Genomic DNA, 19,015 nt, shown 5'->3' with positions numbered 1-19,015 from the left:
GTCCACAAAAATATAATTTACAATTCCTCTGTTATCGTCAGACGGCATTTGTAGGCAAATATTGGTTGGTTCTATTCGGATGAACTGGAGTGTATATACAGCTGGAACCACATTTTTTGTAACTTGACACTATTTCGAACATTCTAGAAAAATAATGAGAGTGGTCTAGTATGACATACATAGTAAAACTCAACTTAAATTTTGAGGACTTGGAAAAAAATCCAGAGGAAAGTATTTCAACAAGTAAAAAACATTGGTATGTATTTCCAAAGGATCTTCGAACTGACCCCTAAACTGCACTTAGACACAAATGTTGAACTTTTGTGGGGGAAGTACCCTAAGGAGAGGACCGATAGGGGCCATTTTAGAAGTTTAACTAAATTTGGAAAAAAATATTACAAGATCCAAAGTTTGGACCAAATTGGTTGCCCCGTTCAAGAGATAACGTGCATACCATTTTAGTGACATTTTTTAAATATTGGGAGAAAGTACCGGAAGTTGTGGACCGGTATTGCCCATCTTCGAACTGAAACTAAGTTTGGACAAAATATGATGAATGGCCAAATTTTGGACCGAATCGGCAGATCCGTTCGAGAGTTATCTTGCGCTTCAACCACTACACACGGTGTCGTAGGAGTTTTTTTGCACCATTCAGATCATTTGCACAGGAACTATGGACTTGTCCCTTTGTACCGTTCCATGGGGGGCACCCAAAGGAGTGGGCCGATTGAGTTTATATTGGAACCACATTTATATTTGGTAGAAATTTCACGATGTGCCAAGTTTGGACTAAATCGGTTACTCCTTTCAAGAGTTATCGTGCGCACAAGTTTTCCGAACATTTTCGAACTTTTGTGGGGGAGGTACCGGAAGTAAGTGACCGATATGACCCATCTTCGAACTTAAACTAAGTTTGGACAATATATAACGAAAGCCAAATCTTGGACCGAATCGGTTGATCGGTTTGAGGGTTATCGTGCGCTCCAGCCAGCCAGACAGACGGACGGACGGACATGGCTAAATCAACTCCAAATTGTCTGAAACGGATGTCGTCCAAACATACTTGGGGTCTAAAAACGTTATTTCGATGATTATATACCCGTATGAAAGTATATACTACCCTCGTTAGCATAAATGCTGAGGGTATAAAAAATGTAATTTCCAGCACATTCTATGCGAATAATTTGTAAATTGTATGTTTAAGTAATTAAAGTACCTCTAGCAAAAGATTCCATTTCGAAAAGAAGAAGAAGAAGTCACAACCTTACTGATTTTTTTGAAGTCTTGAAGAGATAATACGTAAATGTTTCGCTTTCTTTTGCATCGTTATAAATTACAGAAACATTGCTGGAATATTAAAATATGACATGTTTATAGACAATTTGCTGAATTGTCGCTAATATTTGCTGATATCGATTTTCGATTTTTGTCACAAGTTGGGACCACAGTGTAGTGGGGCCTCAAAGTTTGCATAATAATTTGTATGGGGCCAACTGTGAACTGTGAACCATAAACTTTGTCTAATCAATTAAAAAATTTTATCACTTCACTTCTGTGGCTAAAAAATTAATTCGACAAACAATTGTGAAAATCGGATGGGTTTTAATATGAGGCTATATTATAGGGCCCAAATTACCTAAAATTGGCCAAATATACTATTGGAGCAATATCAAAATCTCAGCATTCATTTTCTGAACTGGTAAAAATGTCTCATCGATTGGACAATTAATGTGGCCTTTAGAAAAATTTCGCATATTCACCTTTTGCTCCATACAAATTGCTATGAAAACATTTCCCTATGCAAATGAGTATGTTTTTGTATTTCACATCTAAATTCCACTATTTTGAAAAATTTTCCTTCGTAACGATTGAATGTTGCAAAAAAACACAAATAATAAAAAATAGTAAATTAATTAATAAAATAAGTAAAGAAAAACCACAATGTCAACATAAAAACGTTTTGCGTTTGAGAAAAAAAAGCTACAAAAATATTTAATTAAAAATTTGTCAAAGTGTTTTATGTTAATTTTTAACACATTAATTAAATAATATATGGATAAAAATGCAAAAAAAAGTACTGTGTAATGCCAGTGTAACCAACAACATATGGATTTAGTTTTTTAACATAAAGAAGAAATATGCACACAAATATATACATACATATATGTATGTATATGGCCTGAAAATACATATATTACATATTTACAATTGTTATGTTCATTCATTCTTTGTCATGAAAATTATTTAAAAACTAAAAATGTTCCTCCCTAAAAGTATGCAATGTTAAATGTATTATTGTTGACTTGTCTCGAGAAATGATATAAATTGTCTATGCATTGGGAATCCAAAAATGCTCATCTACTGTTTGCATATCAAAATCGATATTGAATACCAAACTACTTCAATATTATATTTCCTATGAAAAACCTTATTCAGCCAGCCTGAATAAAAGTTTTACTAGATTAAAAACTAATTCCTGAAGTTCGCCTGTAAAAAACTGGTTGTTTATCATAAATTTATGAATCAATCATGTCCTAAAATCAACCCCTCTAATAATTATTTGTAATTCTTAAGAAAGTGTTTTCCAAAATATCCTTTATCATAAGTCACGTTGAATGAAACAAAATTAAAGGGCAGTTAGCCATGAGATTACATACATACTTATAAACATTATTGCGAATATGAATAATATTAATTTACCCCTATATATTTGTGATTTTCAAACAAAGACACTCTCCAGCAAGCATCAACCCCTTTAGGTTTGGGTTTCTGAGAAAACCAGGCATATGTTGTAATAACCCACTATTATTGTTATTATTTTTATATTGGAATAAATTTTCGTATTTTGGTATTTAGTTCGTCTTTCATTCGTTCAAAATTGATTCAAGCATTAAATATTAACAATGTCAGAACAATACGAGACGACAACCAACTGAATGGAGAACTATAACCCCTATAGTTGTAGGCAAACGCTGCGGATGGATGGTGTCCGATGTTGTTGTTGTGTGACGACGTTCTAACCCCTAAAATAAAAGAACATAAATTGTATATAAAGAAGAAATTACGTTACACTTTTTTACCCATAAGGCTGATGGCAGAGAAACCAACAATTGTTTGGTGCCAACCACAACAACGACAACATCAGCAATGGTAACAATTGCAAAACTCAAGTACCACAATTTTAAGTGGATTATAGAACCATTTTATATTAAAATGCGCACATAAGACCCCGACAGCGTAGAACAAAAAGTGGTAAAAAATAAACTAGCCAACAGACGAAGATAGCTAGCAATTATATGGCAAATAAATTGCAGCATAGCCCTCCTCAACCAGACAAATGAATGAACAGCTGGGTAACCCTTTTAATGCTCTCAAACACAAAGACGAATACAAGAAAATATAGAGAGTTAATACACAGAATATGATGCACACACATGGCATCATGAATGCCATAGAAGCATTCTACAAGGAACAATACCATTCATTCAAATACAACATGATTAGGAGTCGTAAATACGCCCATAACTATGAATAGAAATTACGTGGGTGGGTTTTCCATAGGAAAACTTTAAGTCAGCCTGGCTGAATAAGGTTTTCCATAGGAAAACTTTAATTCACCCTGGCTGAATAAGGTTTTCCATAGGAAAACTTTAATTCAGCCTGGCCGAATAAGGTTTTCCATAGGAAAACTTTAATTCAGCCTGGCTGAATAAGGTTTTCCATAGGAAAACTTTAATTCAGCCTGGCTGAATAATGGTTTCCATAGGAAAACTTTAATTCAGCCTGGCTGAATAATGGTTTCCATAGGAAAACTTTAATTCAGCCTGGCTGAATAATGGTTTCCATAGGAAAACTTTAATTCAGCCTGGCTGAATAATGGTTTCCATAGGAAAACTTTAATTCAGCCTGGCTGAATAATGGTTTCCATAGGAAAACTTTAATTCAGCCTGGCTGAATAATGGTTTCCATAGGAAAACTTTAATTCAGCCTGGCTGAATAATGGTTTCCATAGGAAAACTTTAATTCAGCCTGGCTGAATAATGGTTTCCATAGGAAAACTTTAACTCAGCCTGGCTGAATAATGGTTTCCATAGGAAAACTTTAATTCAGCCTGGCTGAATAATGGTTTCCATAGGAAAACTTTAATTCAGCCTGGCTGAATAATGGTTTCCATAGGAAAACTTTAATTCAGCCTGGCTGAATAATGGTTTCCATAGGAAAACTTTAATTCAGCCTGGCTGAATAATGGTTTCCATAGGAAAACTTTAATTCAGCCTGGCTGAATAATGGTTTCCATAGGAAAACTTTAATTCAGCCTGGCTGAATAATGGTTTCCATAGGAAAACTTTAATTCAGCCTGGCTGAATAATGGTTTCCATAGGAAAACTTTAATTCAGCCTGGCTGAATAATGGTTTCCATAGGAAAACTTTAATTCAGCCTGGCTGAATAATGGTTTCCATAGGAAAACTTTAATTCAGCCTGGCTGAATAATGGTTCCCATAGGAAAACTTTAATTCAGCCTGGCTGAATAATGGTTTCCATAGAAAAACTTTAATTAAGCCTGGCTGAATAATGGTTCCCATAGGAAAACTTTAATTCAGCCTGGCTGAATAATGGTTTCCATAGGAAAACTTTAATTCAGCCTGGCTGAATAATGGTTTCCATAGGAAAACTTTAATTCAGCCTGGCTGAATAATGGTTTCCATAGGAAAACTTTAATTCAGCCTGGCTGAATAATGGTTTCCATAGGAAAACTTTAATTCAGCCTGGCTGAATAATGGTTTCCATAGGAAAACTTTAATTCAGCCTGGCTGAATAATGGTTTCCATAGGAAAACTTTAATTCAGCCTGGCTGAATAATGGTTTCCATAGGAAAACTTTAATTCAGCCTGGCTGAATAATGGTTTCCATAGGAAAACTTTAACTCAGCCTGGCTGAATAATGGTTTCCATAGGAAAACTTTAACTCAGCCTGGCTGAATAATGGTTTCCATAGGAAAACTTTAATTCAGCCTGGCTGAATAAGGTTTTCCGTAGGGAAACTTTAATTCAGCCTGGCTGAATAAGGTTTTCCGTAGGGAAACTTTAATTCAGCCTGGCTGAATAAGGTTTTCCGTAGGAAACTTTAATTCAGCCTGGCTGAATAAGGTTTTCCGTAGGAAACTTTAATTCAGCCTGGCTGAATAAGGTTTTCCGTAGAAAACTTTAATTCAGCCTGGCTGAATAAGGTTTTCCGTAGGCTAAAAAAGGTTTTCCGTTGGAAAACTTTAATTCAGCCTGGCTGAATAAGGTATTCCAAAGGAAAACTTTAATTCGGCCTGTCTGAATAAGGTTTTCCATAGGAAAACTTTAATTCAGCCTGGCTGAATAAGGTTTTCCATAGGAAAACTTTAATTCAGCCTGGCTGAATAAGGTTTTCCATAGTAAAACTTTAATTCAGCCTGGCTGAATAAGGTTTTCCATAGGAAAACTTTAATTCAGCCTGGCTGAATAAGGTTTTCCATAGGAAAACTTTAATTCAGCCTGGCTGAATAAGGTTTTCCATAGGAAAACTTTAATTCAGCCTGGAAAACTTTAATTCAGCCTGGCTGAATAATGCTTTCCATAGGAAAACTTTAATTCAGCCTGGCTGAATAATGGTTTCCATAGGAAAACTTTAATTCAGCCTGGCTGAATAATGGTTTCCATAGGAAAACTTAATTTCAGCCTGGCTGAATAATGGCTTCCATAGGAAAACTTTAATTCAGCCTGGCTGAATAATGGTTTCCATAGGAAAACTTTAATTAAGCCTGGCTGAATAATGGTTCCCATAGGAAAACTTTAATTCAGCCTGGCTGAATAATGGTTTCCATAGGAAAACTTTAATTCAGCCTGGCTGAATAATGGTTTCCATAGGAAAACTTTAATTCAGCCTGGCTGAATAATGGTTTCCATAGGAAAACTTTAACTCAGCCTGGCTGAATAATGGTTTCCATAGGAAAACTTTAATTCAGCCTGGCTGAATAATGGTTTCCATAGGAAAACTTTAATTCAGCCTGGCTGAATAATGGTTCCCATAGGAAAACTTTAATTCAGCCTGGCTGAATAATGGTTTCCATAGGAAAACTTTAATTCAGCCTGGCTGAATAATGGTTTCCATAGGAAAACTTTAATTCAGCCTGGCTGAATAATGGTTTCCATAGGAAAACTTTAATTCAGCCTGGCTGAATAATGGTTTCCATAGGAAAACTTTAATTCAGCCTGGCTGAATAATGGTTTCCATAGGAAAACTTTAATTCAGCCTGGCTGAATAATGGTTTCCATAGGAAAACTTTAATTCAGCCTGGCTGATTAATGGTTTCCATAGGAAAACTTTAATTCAGCCTGGCTGAATAATGGTTTCCATAGGAAAACTTTAATTCAGCCTGGCTGAATAATGGTTTCCATAGGAAAACTTTAATTCAGCCTGGCTGAATAATGGTTTCCATAGGAAAACTTTAATTCAGCCTGGCTGAATAATGGTTTCCATAGGAAAACTTTAATTCAGCCTGGCTGAATAATGGTTTCCATAGGAAAACTTTAATTCAGCCTGGCTGAATAATGGTTTCCATAGGAAAACTTTAATTCAGCCTGGCTGAATAATGGTTTCCATAGGAAAACTTTAACTCAGCCTGGCTGAATAATGGTTTCCATAGGAAAACTTTAATTCAGCCTGGCTGAATAATGGTTTCCATAGGAAAACTTTAACTCAGCCTGGCTGAATAATGGTTTCCATAGGAAAACTTTAATTCAGCCTGGCTGAATAAGGTTTTCCGTAGGAAACTTTAATTCAGCCTGGCTGAATAAGGTTTTCCGTAGGAAACTTTAATTCAGCCTGGCTGAATAAGGTTTTCCGTAGGGAAACTTTAATTCAGCCTGGCTGAATAAGGTTTTCCGTAGGAAACTTTAATTCAGCCTGGCTGAATAAGGTTTTCCTTAGGAAACTTTAATTCAGCCTGGCTGAATAAGGTTTTCCGTAGGGAAACTTTAATTCAGCTTGGCTGAATAAGGTTTTCCGTAGGCTAAAAAAGGTTTTCCGTTGGAAAACTTGAATTCAGCCTGGCTGAATAAGGTATTCCAAAGGAAAACTTTAATTCGGCCTGTCTGAATAAGGTTTTCCATAGGAAAACTTTAATTCAGCCTGGCTGAATAAGGTTTTCCATAGGAAAACTTTAATTCAGCCGGGCTGAAGAAGGTTTTCCATAGGAAAACTTTAATTCAGCCGGGCTGAAGAAGGTTTTCCATAGGAAAACTTTAATTCAGCCTGGCTGAATAAGGTTTTCCATAGGAAAACTTTAATTCAGCCTGGCTGAATAAGGTTTTCCATAGGAAAACTTTAATTCAGCCTGGCTGAATAAGGTTTTCCATAGGAAAACTTTAATTCAGCCTGGCTGAATAAGGTTTTCCATAGGAAAACTTTAATTCAGCCTGGCTGAATAAGGTTTTCCATAGGAAAACTTTAATTCAGCCTGGCTGAATAAGGTTTTCCATAGGAAAACTTTAATTCAGCCTGGATGAATAAGGTTTTCCATAGGAAAACTTTAATTCAGCCTGGCTGAATAAGGTTTTCCATAGGAAAACTTTAATTCAGCCTGGCTGAATAAGGTTTTCCATAGGAAAACTTTAATTCAGCCTGGCTGAATAAGGTTTTCCATAGGAAAACTTTAATTCAGCCTGGCTGAATAAGGTTTTCCATAGGAAAACTTTAATTCAGCCTGGCTGAATAAGGTTTTCCATAGGAAAACTTTAATTCAGCCTGGCTGAATAAGGTTTTCCATAGGAAAACTTTAATTCAGCCTGGCTGAATAAGGTTTTCCATAGGAAAACTTTAATTCAGCCTGGCTGAATAAGGTTTTCCATAGGAAAACTTTAATTCAGCCTGGCTGAATAAGGTTTTCCATAGGAAAACTTTAATTCAGCCTGGCTGAATAAGGTTTTCCATAGGAAAACTTTAATTCAGCCTGGCTGAATAAGGTTTTCCATAGGAAAACTTTAATTCAGCCTGGCTGAATAAGGTTTTCCATAGGAAAACTTTAATTCAGCCTGGCTGAATAAGGTTTTCCATAGGAAAACTTTAATTCAGCCTGGCTGAATAAGATTTTCCATAGGAAAACTTTAATTCAGCCTGGCTGAATAAGGTTTTCCATAGGAAAACTTTAATTCAGCCTTGCTGAATAACGTTTTCCATAGGAAAACTTTAATTCAGCCTGGCTGAATAAGGTTTTCCATAGGAAAACTTTAATTCAGCCTGGCTGAATAAGGTTTTCCGTAGGAAAACTTTAATTCAGCCTGGCTGAATAAGGTTTTCCGTAGGAAAACTTTAATTCAGCCTGGCTGAATAAGGTTTTCCATAGGAAAACTTTAATTCAGCCTGGCTGAATAAGGTTTTCCATAGGAAAACTTTAATTCAGCCTGGCTGAATAAGGTTTTCCCAGCCAGGCTGAATTAAAGTTTTCCTATGGAAAACCTTATTTAGCCTGAATTAAAGTTTTCCTATGGAAAACCTTATTCAGCCAGGCTGAATTAAAGTTTTCCTATGGAAAACCTTATTCCTATGGAAAACCTTATTCAGCCAGGCTGAATTAAAGTTTTCCTATGGAAAACCTTATTCAGCCAGGCTGAATTAAAGTTTTCCTATGGAAAACCTTATTCAGCCAGGCTGAATTAAAGTTTTCCTATGGAAAACCTTATTCAGCCAGGCTGAATTAAAGTTTTCCTATGGAAAACCTTATTCAGCCAGGCTGAATTAAAGTTTTCCTATGGAAAACCTTATTCAGCCAGGCTGAATTAAAGTTTTCCTATGGAAAACCTTATTCAGCCAGGCTGAATTAAAGTTTTCCTATGGAAAACCTTATTCAGCCAGGCTGAATTAAAGTTTTCCTATGGAAAACCTTATTCAGCCAGGCTGAATTAAAGTTTTCCTATGGAAAACCTTATTCAGCCAGGCTGAATTAAAGTTTTCCTATGGAAAACCTTATTCAGCCAGGCTGAATTAAAGTTTTCCTATGGAAAACCTTATTCAGCCAGGCTGAATTAAAGTTTTCCTATGGAAAACCTTATTCAGCCAGGCTGAATTAAAGTTTTCCTATGGAAAACCTTATTCAGCCAGGCTGAATTAAAGTTTTCCTATGGAAAACCTTATTCAGCCAGGCTGAATTAAAGTTTTCCTATGGAAAACCTTATTCAGCCAGGCTGAATTAAAGTTTTCCTATGGAAAACCTTATTCAGCCTGGCTGAATTAAAGTTTTCCTATGGAAAACCTTATTCAGCCAGGCTGAATTAAAGTTTTCCTATGGAAAACCTTATTTAGCCTGAATTAAAGTTTTCCTATGGAAAACCTTATTCAGCCAGGCTGAATTAAAGTTTTCCTATGGAAAACCTTATTCCTATGGAAAACCTTATTCAGCCAGGCTGAATTAAAGTTTTCCTATGGAAAACCTTATTCAGCCTGGCTGAATTAAAGTTTTCCTATGGAAAACCTTATTCAGCCAGGCTGAATTAAAGTTTTCCTATGGAAAACCTTATTCAGCCAGGCTGAATTAAAGTTTTCCTATGGAAAACCTTATTCAGCCAGGCTGAATTAAAGTTTTCCTATGGAAAACCTTATTCAGCCAGGCTGAATTAAAGTTTTCCTATGGAAAACCTTATTCAGCCAGGCTGAATTAAAGTTTTCCTATGGAAAACCTTATTTAGCCTGAATTAAAGTTTTCCTATGGAAAACCTTATTCAGCCAGGCTGAATTAAAGTTTTCCTATGGAAAACCTTATTCAGCCAGGCTGAATTAAAGTTTTCCTATGGAAAACCTTATTCAGCCAGGCTGAATTAAAGTTTTCCTATGGAAAACCTTATTCAGCCAGGCTGAATTAAAGTTTTCCTATGGAAAACCTTATTCAGCCAGGCTGAATTAAAGTTTTCCTATGGAAAACCTTATTCAGCCAGGCTGAATTAAAGTTTTCCTATGGAAAACCTTATTCAGCCAGGCTGAATTAAAGTTTTCCTATGGAAAACCTTATTCAGCCAGGCTGAATTAAAGTTTTCCTATGGAAAACCTTATTCAGGCAGGCTGAATTAAAGTTTTCCTATGGAAAACCTTATTCAGCCAGGCTGAATTAAAGTTTTCCTACGGAAAACCTTATTCAGCCAGGCTGAATTAAAGTTTTCCTATGGAAAACCTTATTCAGCCAGGCTGAATTAAAGTTTTCCTATGGAAAACCTTATTCAGCCAGGCTGAATTAAAGTTTTCCTATGGAAAACCTTATTCAGCCAGGCTGAATTAAAGTTTTCCTATGGAAAACCTTATTCAGCCAGGCTGAATTAAAGTTTTCCTATGGAAAACCTTATTCAGCCAGGCTGAATTAAAGTTTTCCTATGGAAAACCTTATTCAGCCAGGCTGAATTAAAGTTTTCCTATGGAAAACCTTATTCAGCCAGGCTGAATTAAAGTTTTCCTATGGAAAACCTTATTCAGCCAGGCTGAATTAAAGTTTTCCTATGGAAAACCTTATTTAGCCTGAATTAAAGTTTTCCTATGGAAAACCTTATTCAGCCAGGCTGAATTAAAGTTTTCCTATGGAAAACCTTATTCCTATGGAAAACCTTATTCAGCCAGGCTGAATTAAAGTTTTCCTATGGAAAACCTTATTCAGCCAGGCTGAATTAAAGTTTTCCTATGGAAAACCTTATTCAGCCAGGCTGAATTAAAGTTTTCCTATGGAAAACCTTATTCAGCCAGGCTGAATTAAAGTTTTCCTATGGAAAACCTTATTCAGCCAGGCTGAATTAAAGTTTTCCTATGGAAAACCTTATTCAGCCAGGCTGTATTAAAGTTTTCCTATGGAAAACCTTATTCAGCCAGGCTGAATTAAAGTTTTCCTATGGAAAACCTTATTCAGCCAGGCTGAATTAAAGTTTTCCTATGGAAAACCTTATTCAGCCAGGCTGAATTAAAGTTTTCCTATGGAAAACCTTATTCAGCCAGGCTGAATTAAAGTTTTCCTATGGAAAACCTTATTCAGCCAGGCTGAATTAAAGTTTTCCTATGGAAAACCTTATTCAGCCAGGCTGAATTAAAGTTTTCCTATGGAAAACCTTATTCAGCCAGGCTGAATTAAAGTTTTCCTATGGAAAACCTTATTCAGCCAGGCTGAATTAAAGTTTTCCTATGGAAAACCTTATTCAGCCAGGCTGAATTAAAGTTTTCCTATGGAAAACCTTATTCAGCCAGGCTGAATTAAAGTTTTCCTATGGAAAACCTTATTCAGCCAGGCTGAATTAAAGTTTTCCTATGGAAAACCTTATTCAGCCAGGCTGAATTAAAGTTTTCCTATGGAAAACCTTATTCAGCCAGGCTGAATTAAAGTTTTCCTATGGAAAACCTTATTCAGCCAGGCTGAATTAAAGTTTTCCTATGGAAAACCTTATTCAGCCAGGCTGAATTAAAGTTTTCCTATGGAAAACCTTATTCAGCCAGGCTGAATTAAAGTTTTCCTATGGAAAACCTTATTCAGCCAGGCTGAATTAAAGTTTTCCTATGGAAAACCTTATTCAGCCAGGCTGAATTAAAGTTTTCCTATGGAAAACCTTATTCAGCCAGGCTGAATTAAAGTTTTCCTATGGAAAACCTTATTCAGCCAGGCTGAATTAAAGTTTTCCTATGGAAAACCTTATTCAGCCAGGCTGAATTAAAGTTTTCCTATGGAAAACCTTATGCAGCCAGGCTGAATTAAAGTTTTCCTATGGAAAACCTTATTCAGCCAGGCTGAATTAAAGTTTTCCTATGGAAAACCTTATTCAGCCAGGCTGAATTAAAGTTTTCCTATGGAAAACCTTTTTGAATAAGGTTTTCCGCACGAAAACTTTAATTCACCCTGGCTGAATAAGGTTTTCCACACGAAAACTTTAATTCAGCCTGGCTGAATAAGGTTTTCCATTTTAAATGTTAAAAATTTTAATAAATTCCATTAAATTTAAATTATAAAAAAATAATGATTATAAAAAGAAAGGTAGATTCTGACCCCGACGTGATTTGAACACGCAACCTTCTGATCTGGAGTCAGACGCGCTACCGTTGCGCCACGGAGTCCTCTGGGATAATACACGCGCACTTTAGTGTCTATGTATTTTAAATACTGTAAATACAGTCGAAATCGCTTATAACATCGTCGTTTATAACAACATCTCGTTATAACTCGAAATCCAAAAGTCCCAAATTTCTGCGGCTCCTCTATAACCTACACAAAAAAACTATCGCTTATACCGACATATCGTTTATAGCGACCAATTCTGTCCCACAGTGATTCAGGAATCCATTTTCCTGGCCAAACCCCCAATTTATGTCGTCACCGATTGTTAATCTCTATACAGGATTCGATAGTTTCAATATGTTATTGAAACTATGGTAACCAAAAAATTAGGTCAAATTATTAGAAGGTGTGGGCGAGGTGTCCTCCTAAAGATTTTTGCAAATATCAATTTGAATACATTTGAATAACTCCAAAACACTGGTATTTTCAACAAAATATGAAAAACAAACTCAAATTTTTAACTTTGATCTTGAATTCCTCTGCAACTGCTAATCCGTTTTCAAATGTTTTTAATGTATCGATTCTGAACCACAGTGCGTCGATCCCTTGACCATCGTTATAAGCGATTTCGACTGTATTAAATATGAATATTTATTTAACCAATTTATTAATTTCTATAAACATAAACAAAAGATAACCTCTGTTATCGGCAGGAAAGAAATATTTCTCATTGTGATAGTAATAAATACATAGACACTGAAAATAATTAAAGTTGAGAATTCTGACGGCGGTAAATGGTCTATAGATTACTGTTAGAAAAGTTTTAGTTATAGAAGAATACTAATTCCTAATTGTTCCTTATTGTTCTACATATATAAATATGAACGAGTAGAAATTATCCAAAAAAATCTATTGAAGGATTTTCTCAACCTATATGTCAAAGCCTCATAAATGCGTTAAAAACATTTTCAAACAGAAGCCTGCGCTAGAAGTACACCGGCTTGAGAAAGGCATGCCCCTCCTCTCTTGTTCAAGGTTTGGTTTAATATTGGTCTCTACTCAAGGGGAGGGCGGGGCGGCTTATTTTCGAGTTTCCTATTGAATTTTATCACAACATTATAATTTTAAAAAGTACCCTTAATTTGACCCCGACGTGATTTGAACACGCAACCTTCTGATCTGGAGTCAGACGCGCTACCGTTGCGCCACGGAGTCATGCACTTTTCAATACGATATAACAAATAAAAAGAATTGCATGTTGAAGTATATTTTAAGGGTCATTCAGAACTATAATCGTGGATCATTCCAAATTTTCTGAAAAGGTGAATCGTACATGGCGATTTCGCTTTTGTCACCCCTAAAATATCAAAGACCCAACATCAAAAATATCTATCCAGTCTATCCATGAGTTTTGTAAGCAGCCGTAGCAAAGACCCTTGAGGCTTTAATCCTTCCCTGCGTCAGAAAAAGCTATCCAGTTTCCGATCATCAGTATGGGTTCCATAAGCAGCGCAGCACCCCATATCCACCTATATTAGTGGAAGACTAAACCAGAGCAAGCCGTGTGACATCATTTGAGGACATCGAGCAGACAACTCCGGCCAAGTTTAAAACGTTGGATAATCTATTATGTGCATGGACGCTAATCATATTTGGAATTCAGGAAATATAGGTCCAAGTCCCGTAGAGTGAAACGGAGAGGTCCGCAAGGTGCAGTGACATCTCCGACACTGTTTAACCTCTACATCTTCAGTATTCCGCCCTCTCCAGATGGCATTAAGATCGTTACGTGTACGAATGATTGTACGATCTTGGCGTGAGGAACCTTCCCTAATGTCGTTTGTAAAATGTTGAACTCTTATTTGTCTGATCTTTTCACCTTCTTCCACGCGAGGAGTATGCAAATATACGTCACTAAATGTACGGCCACTCTGTTCACCATATGGACTGCTGAAGTGAGAACAGAGTTGAATGTCATGGAATTCTAGTAGCAGAATTCAAACCACAAACTACCCCATAATTCTAGGGACCACATTCGATATTATGCTCAGGTGTCCGGCCATGCCACAGCTATCTGCGATAAGTTGAGATGTGGGAAGAAGTCCCTTACCGGCAGCACTTGTGGTGCAGATAAAGAAACCATATTGTGCAACGCTATGGAAAAATTTTCAACCCTGTCAGAATGCCGCCCTGAGATCTGTAACAGGGTGCCTCCTTATGTCTTCAGTGGACCACCTACACGAGGAGACAAACATTCTTTCGGTACAGCAACACAATGGCATGCTTTCGTTGCAGTACTTGTTAAGCTGTTTCAGTGAGAGCCATCCTAATCACCATATGGTGGATAGGACCCCCCCACGCATGTCAAGAGGTTTCTTCATGATCTAGAAAGAGAGATCCAACGTAACCGTAGATCAACAAGCCTATCAAGCAGGTTGAAATAGCATAATATGCGCCAATATCAAGCCCCATTTGCCGAATTTTGGATGACCTTTCCAAAAAAAAAAAATCCGGTTTGACCCCGACGTGATTTGAACACGCAACCTTCTGATCTGGAGTCAGACGCGCTACCGTTGCGCCACGAAGTCATATAAATAAGGATTTCAAAATGTAATCATATCTACAATACGTACAGTAGAATCCAGATAATGGTTAATGCAATTATTTGCCTTAGCTTCATCAACTTCAACTTAGCAACTTATTCGGTCGATGGATCAGGGTGGGATGGATCAGGTTTAAAAAATTATTACCTTCGACGAACATTTAAACTTGGTGGTATAAAACTTTCCCCCATAAAACGGTACCTCCCGATTTTCGGTATTTTGAAGGTTGTGGCCACAATAATCCACCGAAATGGCTGGAATTTTTTACTTAGTCTTCGTTGGGGGTATAAAACTTTCCGCCTTAAATTTATCGGTACAGGTCTATACCTGAATATAGCCCTCATAGAGCGGTACCACCCGATTTTCGGTATTTTAAAGGTTGTGGCCACAATAATCCGCCAAAAGGGCTGAAATTTGGTGTTTAGACTTCATAGGTGGTATAAAACTTTCCTGCAGAAATTTGTCGGTATAGGTCCTCGACTTCATATAGCCCCCAGAGAACGGTACCTCCCGATTTTCAGTATTTTGAAGGTTGTGGCAACAATAATCCAGCAAAATGGCTGAAATTTAGTACTTAGTCTTCGTTGGGGGTATAGAACTTTCCCCCAGAAATTTGTCGGTATAGGTCCACGCCTTCATATAGCCCCGATAGAACGTTACCTCCCGATTTTCGGTATTTTAAAGGCTGTGGCCACTATAATCCACCAAAATGGTTGAAAATTTGTACTTAGTCTTCCTTGGGGGTATAAAACTTTACCCCATAAATTTGTCGGTACAGGTTCATATCTGAATATAGTCCCTTAGAGCAGTACCTCCCGAATGTGGTTATTGTGAAAATTAGCCACATTTTTTACCGAAATTGCTGAAATTTGGAATTTTGTCTTCCATACACGAAGGGAAATTGTTCCATTTTACTTCAATACAAATCGTGGTGGAGGGTATAGCAAGTTCGGCCCTGACGAACTTAACGCCGTTCTTACTTGTTTTTTATGTCTGTTGTTTTAAAATCGCTATATTTGCTAAACTCATGAACGCATCGGCTGTCAAATTAATTTGCGAAACAACGGTGGTTGCACCCCCAATCAAATGTTCTTAGTTGAGGCTCGAAGTCCCGACCACGGCCACCTTTTTAATATATGTATGTATATGCTATATGTCGAAAACTAACGAACCGAGGACAATTATCAACACTAAAACAGCATCATTGGGTGGAAAAATCCGACAAAGTTTGATGTTGGCGGACTGCAAGCCACTGTTGTATATGTTAGGGATAGGTAATTGAAAGCAATAATCGATTTTTCGACTTTTTCGATTTTGGTCTAAAACTAAAAATGCGATTTTTCGATCTGGCGATTATTTTAGTTGACTTAAAACGCGACTTTCGACCGCAGAAAATCGATTATAATCAACTATTCGTCGATTTCCGAGTTTTCTTTTGAAACTGTAAAACCGCCAAAAGTGTAAAACCGCCAAGTCAGCAACAGGTCTGTCTCTCTCGATTCGCTCTCTTCTGCTGGCTTTTTGTGTTAACAGCAGAAATTGGTACAAATTGTTACAAGTTTTATACTATGTTTACATTTACGAAATCCACTCGATTTCATCTGTCAATTCCTTTGTGTATACGTCAAATGAAAACTCATCTGAAATCGATTGGATTTCATTTGACGTTTGACCAATGGAATTGACAGTTGAAATCGAGTGGATTTCGTAAATGTAAACATAGTATGGTATAATTTCTGCTGGAAGTCGTCTGTTAACACAAAAAGCCAGCAGAAGAGAGCGAATCGAGAGAGACATTTTGACAGTTTACTTTCCCGAAAAATTGTATGTGGAACAGCGGACTTACTTTTTCACATCCACACAATCGAAAAGCCGCTTAATTTCTATTTGTTTCAATAGATTTTAGGTTAGGGATTTTTAATCCGATAATATCGATAGAAAAAACTATCTGTCGATGTTGAGTTTATAAAAAATAATCGATAATATCGATAGTGGTCAAACTCGAAAATCGATCACAAAATAATCGATTTTCCCTCCAGACAAAAGTCGACTACGATTTTTAGACTTTTGACTGGAAAAAGTCTATTAATCGACGAAAATCGACTTACGTTTTGAGAACCGTTCAATACCAGCTGAACTTAACATTCTGTTGTTTTGTTTAATACATTGAATGTCTTCAATATCGAAATTGATCTGAAAACTATTTCAATAAAATGTCGCCTTGACCCCGACGTGATTTGAACACGCAACCTTCTGATCTGGAGTCAGACGCGCTACCGTTGCGCCACGGAGTCATGCTCATGCAATGTTTTTCTTATCGAATTCTTATTACTTTACTCCTTACAAATTATGATAGGCTTTAACAGTTAGATATCTAAATGATCCCGGGGCCGACTCCCTGGCTTCGTCAGTGGGGCAAGTTGTGAGAAAAACGGAAATTGGTTAGGGCATTTTTGTGGATGACGACGATATTAAGCTTACGAAAAAGGACTGGTACGTTAGCTAGTCCAACAAATAGTGTTGTATAGTTCGCGGATAGTTCTCGCAGTATCCATTACAATGCTGAGGGTATATCTCTGTCGGTAAAACCGATCGATACTTTTTTAACTTGATTTATCTACAACTTCGTGCATTGTACATTAAATATAGAACACACTTTATTATAATTCCGTATTAATTTTGAAAATTAATATACATTCTAATGCATTTGCAATTTAATTTATTGTAATATTTAGAACGCTAATAAGCGAATTGAACGTTCGTTAGGCATTTGTGATGTCATTGTTGTCTTAGAAAATAATTTTTTAATTACAAAAGAACTAAACATTGTTTGACCCCGACGTGATTTGAACACGCAACCTTCTGATCTGGAGTCAGACGCGCTACCGTTGCGCCACGGAGTCATATCCAAACCTCGATTTGAAAAATGAAAAAATCTGAATTTTTCTTCGATTCTAAACAGAACAACACTTGGAAAAGCCACAAGCCCTCGCCTTTCCGAGTGAAAATGTTCAATTATATTGGATTCGGGTGGTGTAAAACGCTCTTGCAGAGAATTATCGGTATAGGTTCACTTTTTGATTTTCGGTATTTTGAAGTTTTTACCCACATTAGGTCTGTACGATAACTTTCCCAGTAATAATTACTCAGTGACTCCCAGCAACTTATCCCTGTGAATTTTACTCTCTCAAGCTAGAAAAATTGCAGCTATCGAACAACATTTTGAAAAAACGTACAACAAATGGTATGTTCCTTTACTTCTGAAAATGGTAAAACCGACAAAAGTTGCAAAAGTTATAAACTGTTCCCATATGAATTGTATGGTGTCTGAAGTAAAGGAACGCAAAAAGTGGTAAAACTTGAAGATTCTTTCCAAAAATGTATCAAATATATGATATTTGGAATCAAATGGAACAAAAACCTCAATTTTAGAATTGTAGTTTTGTTATTTAATGCGATAATCCTATGTACAATGCTTTATATTCTAAAATATTTTATATTATGAAATTTTCCTGCTCAAAAACGTAGACATTTTATTTGTTTACATCGAACAGCTGATTAAAAGTCAGCTGGCCGCACTAGCAAATTTCACGGGATAAATTTTCCCAGCAAAAATTTGTAAGCTCAGTCACAAAATCTCCCTCAACACGCTCTCTTTTACTGAATAAATTTGTTATCGAACAACATTCAGTAAAAATTTTTACGAATTTGTTCAAATTTTTGGGTTATCGTACAGACAAAATATTAAACTGAAATGACTAAAATTTTGTGTTTAGATTTTGTTTTTTTTTTTCCAAAATAATGTTTGTACGATAACCCAACAATTTGTACAAATTCGTACACATTGTCAGTTTTGAATGACAGCTTTGCGGATGCTTGCTAGTGTGGCCGTTCATTTTTGTCATTCATCATGCAACCACAAAATATTTTGTGGTTGCTGAACGGTTGAACAGTTATCGATAATTGCGAAAAATCGACATTCGAAACTGACAATGTGTACTGCAATTTACTGAATGCTGTTCGATTGTCCAGTAAATGAGACCGAGTTGAGAGAGATTTTCTGACAGTTCTGTGACTGAGAACTTGCAAATTTTTGCTGGGAAAATTTGTCCCGTAAAAATTTGTAAGTTTGGCCAGCTGACTTTCAATTAGCTGTTCAATGTAAACAACTTAAAATGTTAAAATTGTTGGCAAAGAAAATTTCACATTTTCACATTTTTTTACAGTGAGTCAATTAAGTATTTTGCCTCTTTAGAAAATTGAAAAATTTTCAATAAATTCGTTTGAAACCATCAAATTAGTGGTCAAAAAGTCGAATATTTATGTGTAGTATGTTTGTGGGTAGTTTAGTATCCAATATCTGCAAGAAAC

The 19,015-nt window shown here is 36.4% G+C and overlaps 5 non-coding genes across 5 annotated transcripts; all 5 read right to left on the bottom strand.

The window, feature by feature from the left end:
* Positions 1-12,028: 12,028 nt before the first annotated feature.
* Positions 12,029-12,100, bottom strand: TRNAW-CCA (transfer RNA tryptophan (anticodon CCA)). Its single transcript has one exon. It is a non-coding gene; the product is annotated as a tRNA-Trp (tRNA).
* A 1,084-nt stretch (positions 12,101-13,184) lies between these two features.
* Positions 13,185-13,256, bottom strand: TRNAW-CCA (transfer RNA tryptophan (anticodon CCA)). The gene has a single exon. It is a non-coding gene; the product is annotated as a tRNA-Trp (tRNA).
* A 1,301-nt stretch (positions 13,257-14,557) lies between these two features.
* TRNAW-CCA (transfer RNA tryptophan (anticodon CCA)) lies at positions 14,558-14,629 on the bottom strand. The gene has a single exon. It is a non-coding gene; the product is annotated as a tRNA-Trp (tRNA).
* Positions 14,630-16,866: 2,237 nt separating this feature from the next.
* Positions 16,867-16,938, bottom strand: TRNAW-CCA (transfer RNA tryptophan (anticodon CCA)). The gene has a single exon. It is a non-coding gene; the product is annotated as a tRNA-Trp (tRNA).
* Positions 16,939-17,475: 537 nt separating this feature from the next.
* Positions 17,476-17,547, bottom strand: TRNAW-CCA (transfer RNA tryptophan (anticodon CCA)). Its single transcript has one exon. It is a non-coding gene; the product is annotated as a tRNA-Trp (tRNA).
* Positions 17,548-19,015: the final 1,468 nt, after the last annotated feature.

This window comes from Musca autumnalis, unplaced genomic scaffold (genome assembly GCF_047663935.1).
Source record: "Musca autumnalis isolate F117 unplaced genomic scaffold, ASM4766393v1 scaffold_2, whole genome shotgun sequence".
Taxonomy (NCBI): domain Eukaryota; kingdom Metazoa; phylum Arthropoda; class Insecta; order Diptera; family Muscidae; genus Musca; species Musca autumnalis.
The sequence above is the reverse complement of the archived record's forward strand: the minus strand, read 5'-3'. Positions and strand labels throughout refer to the sequence as shown.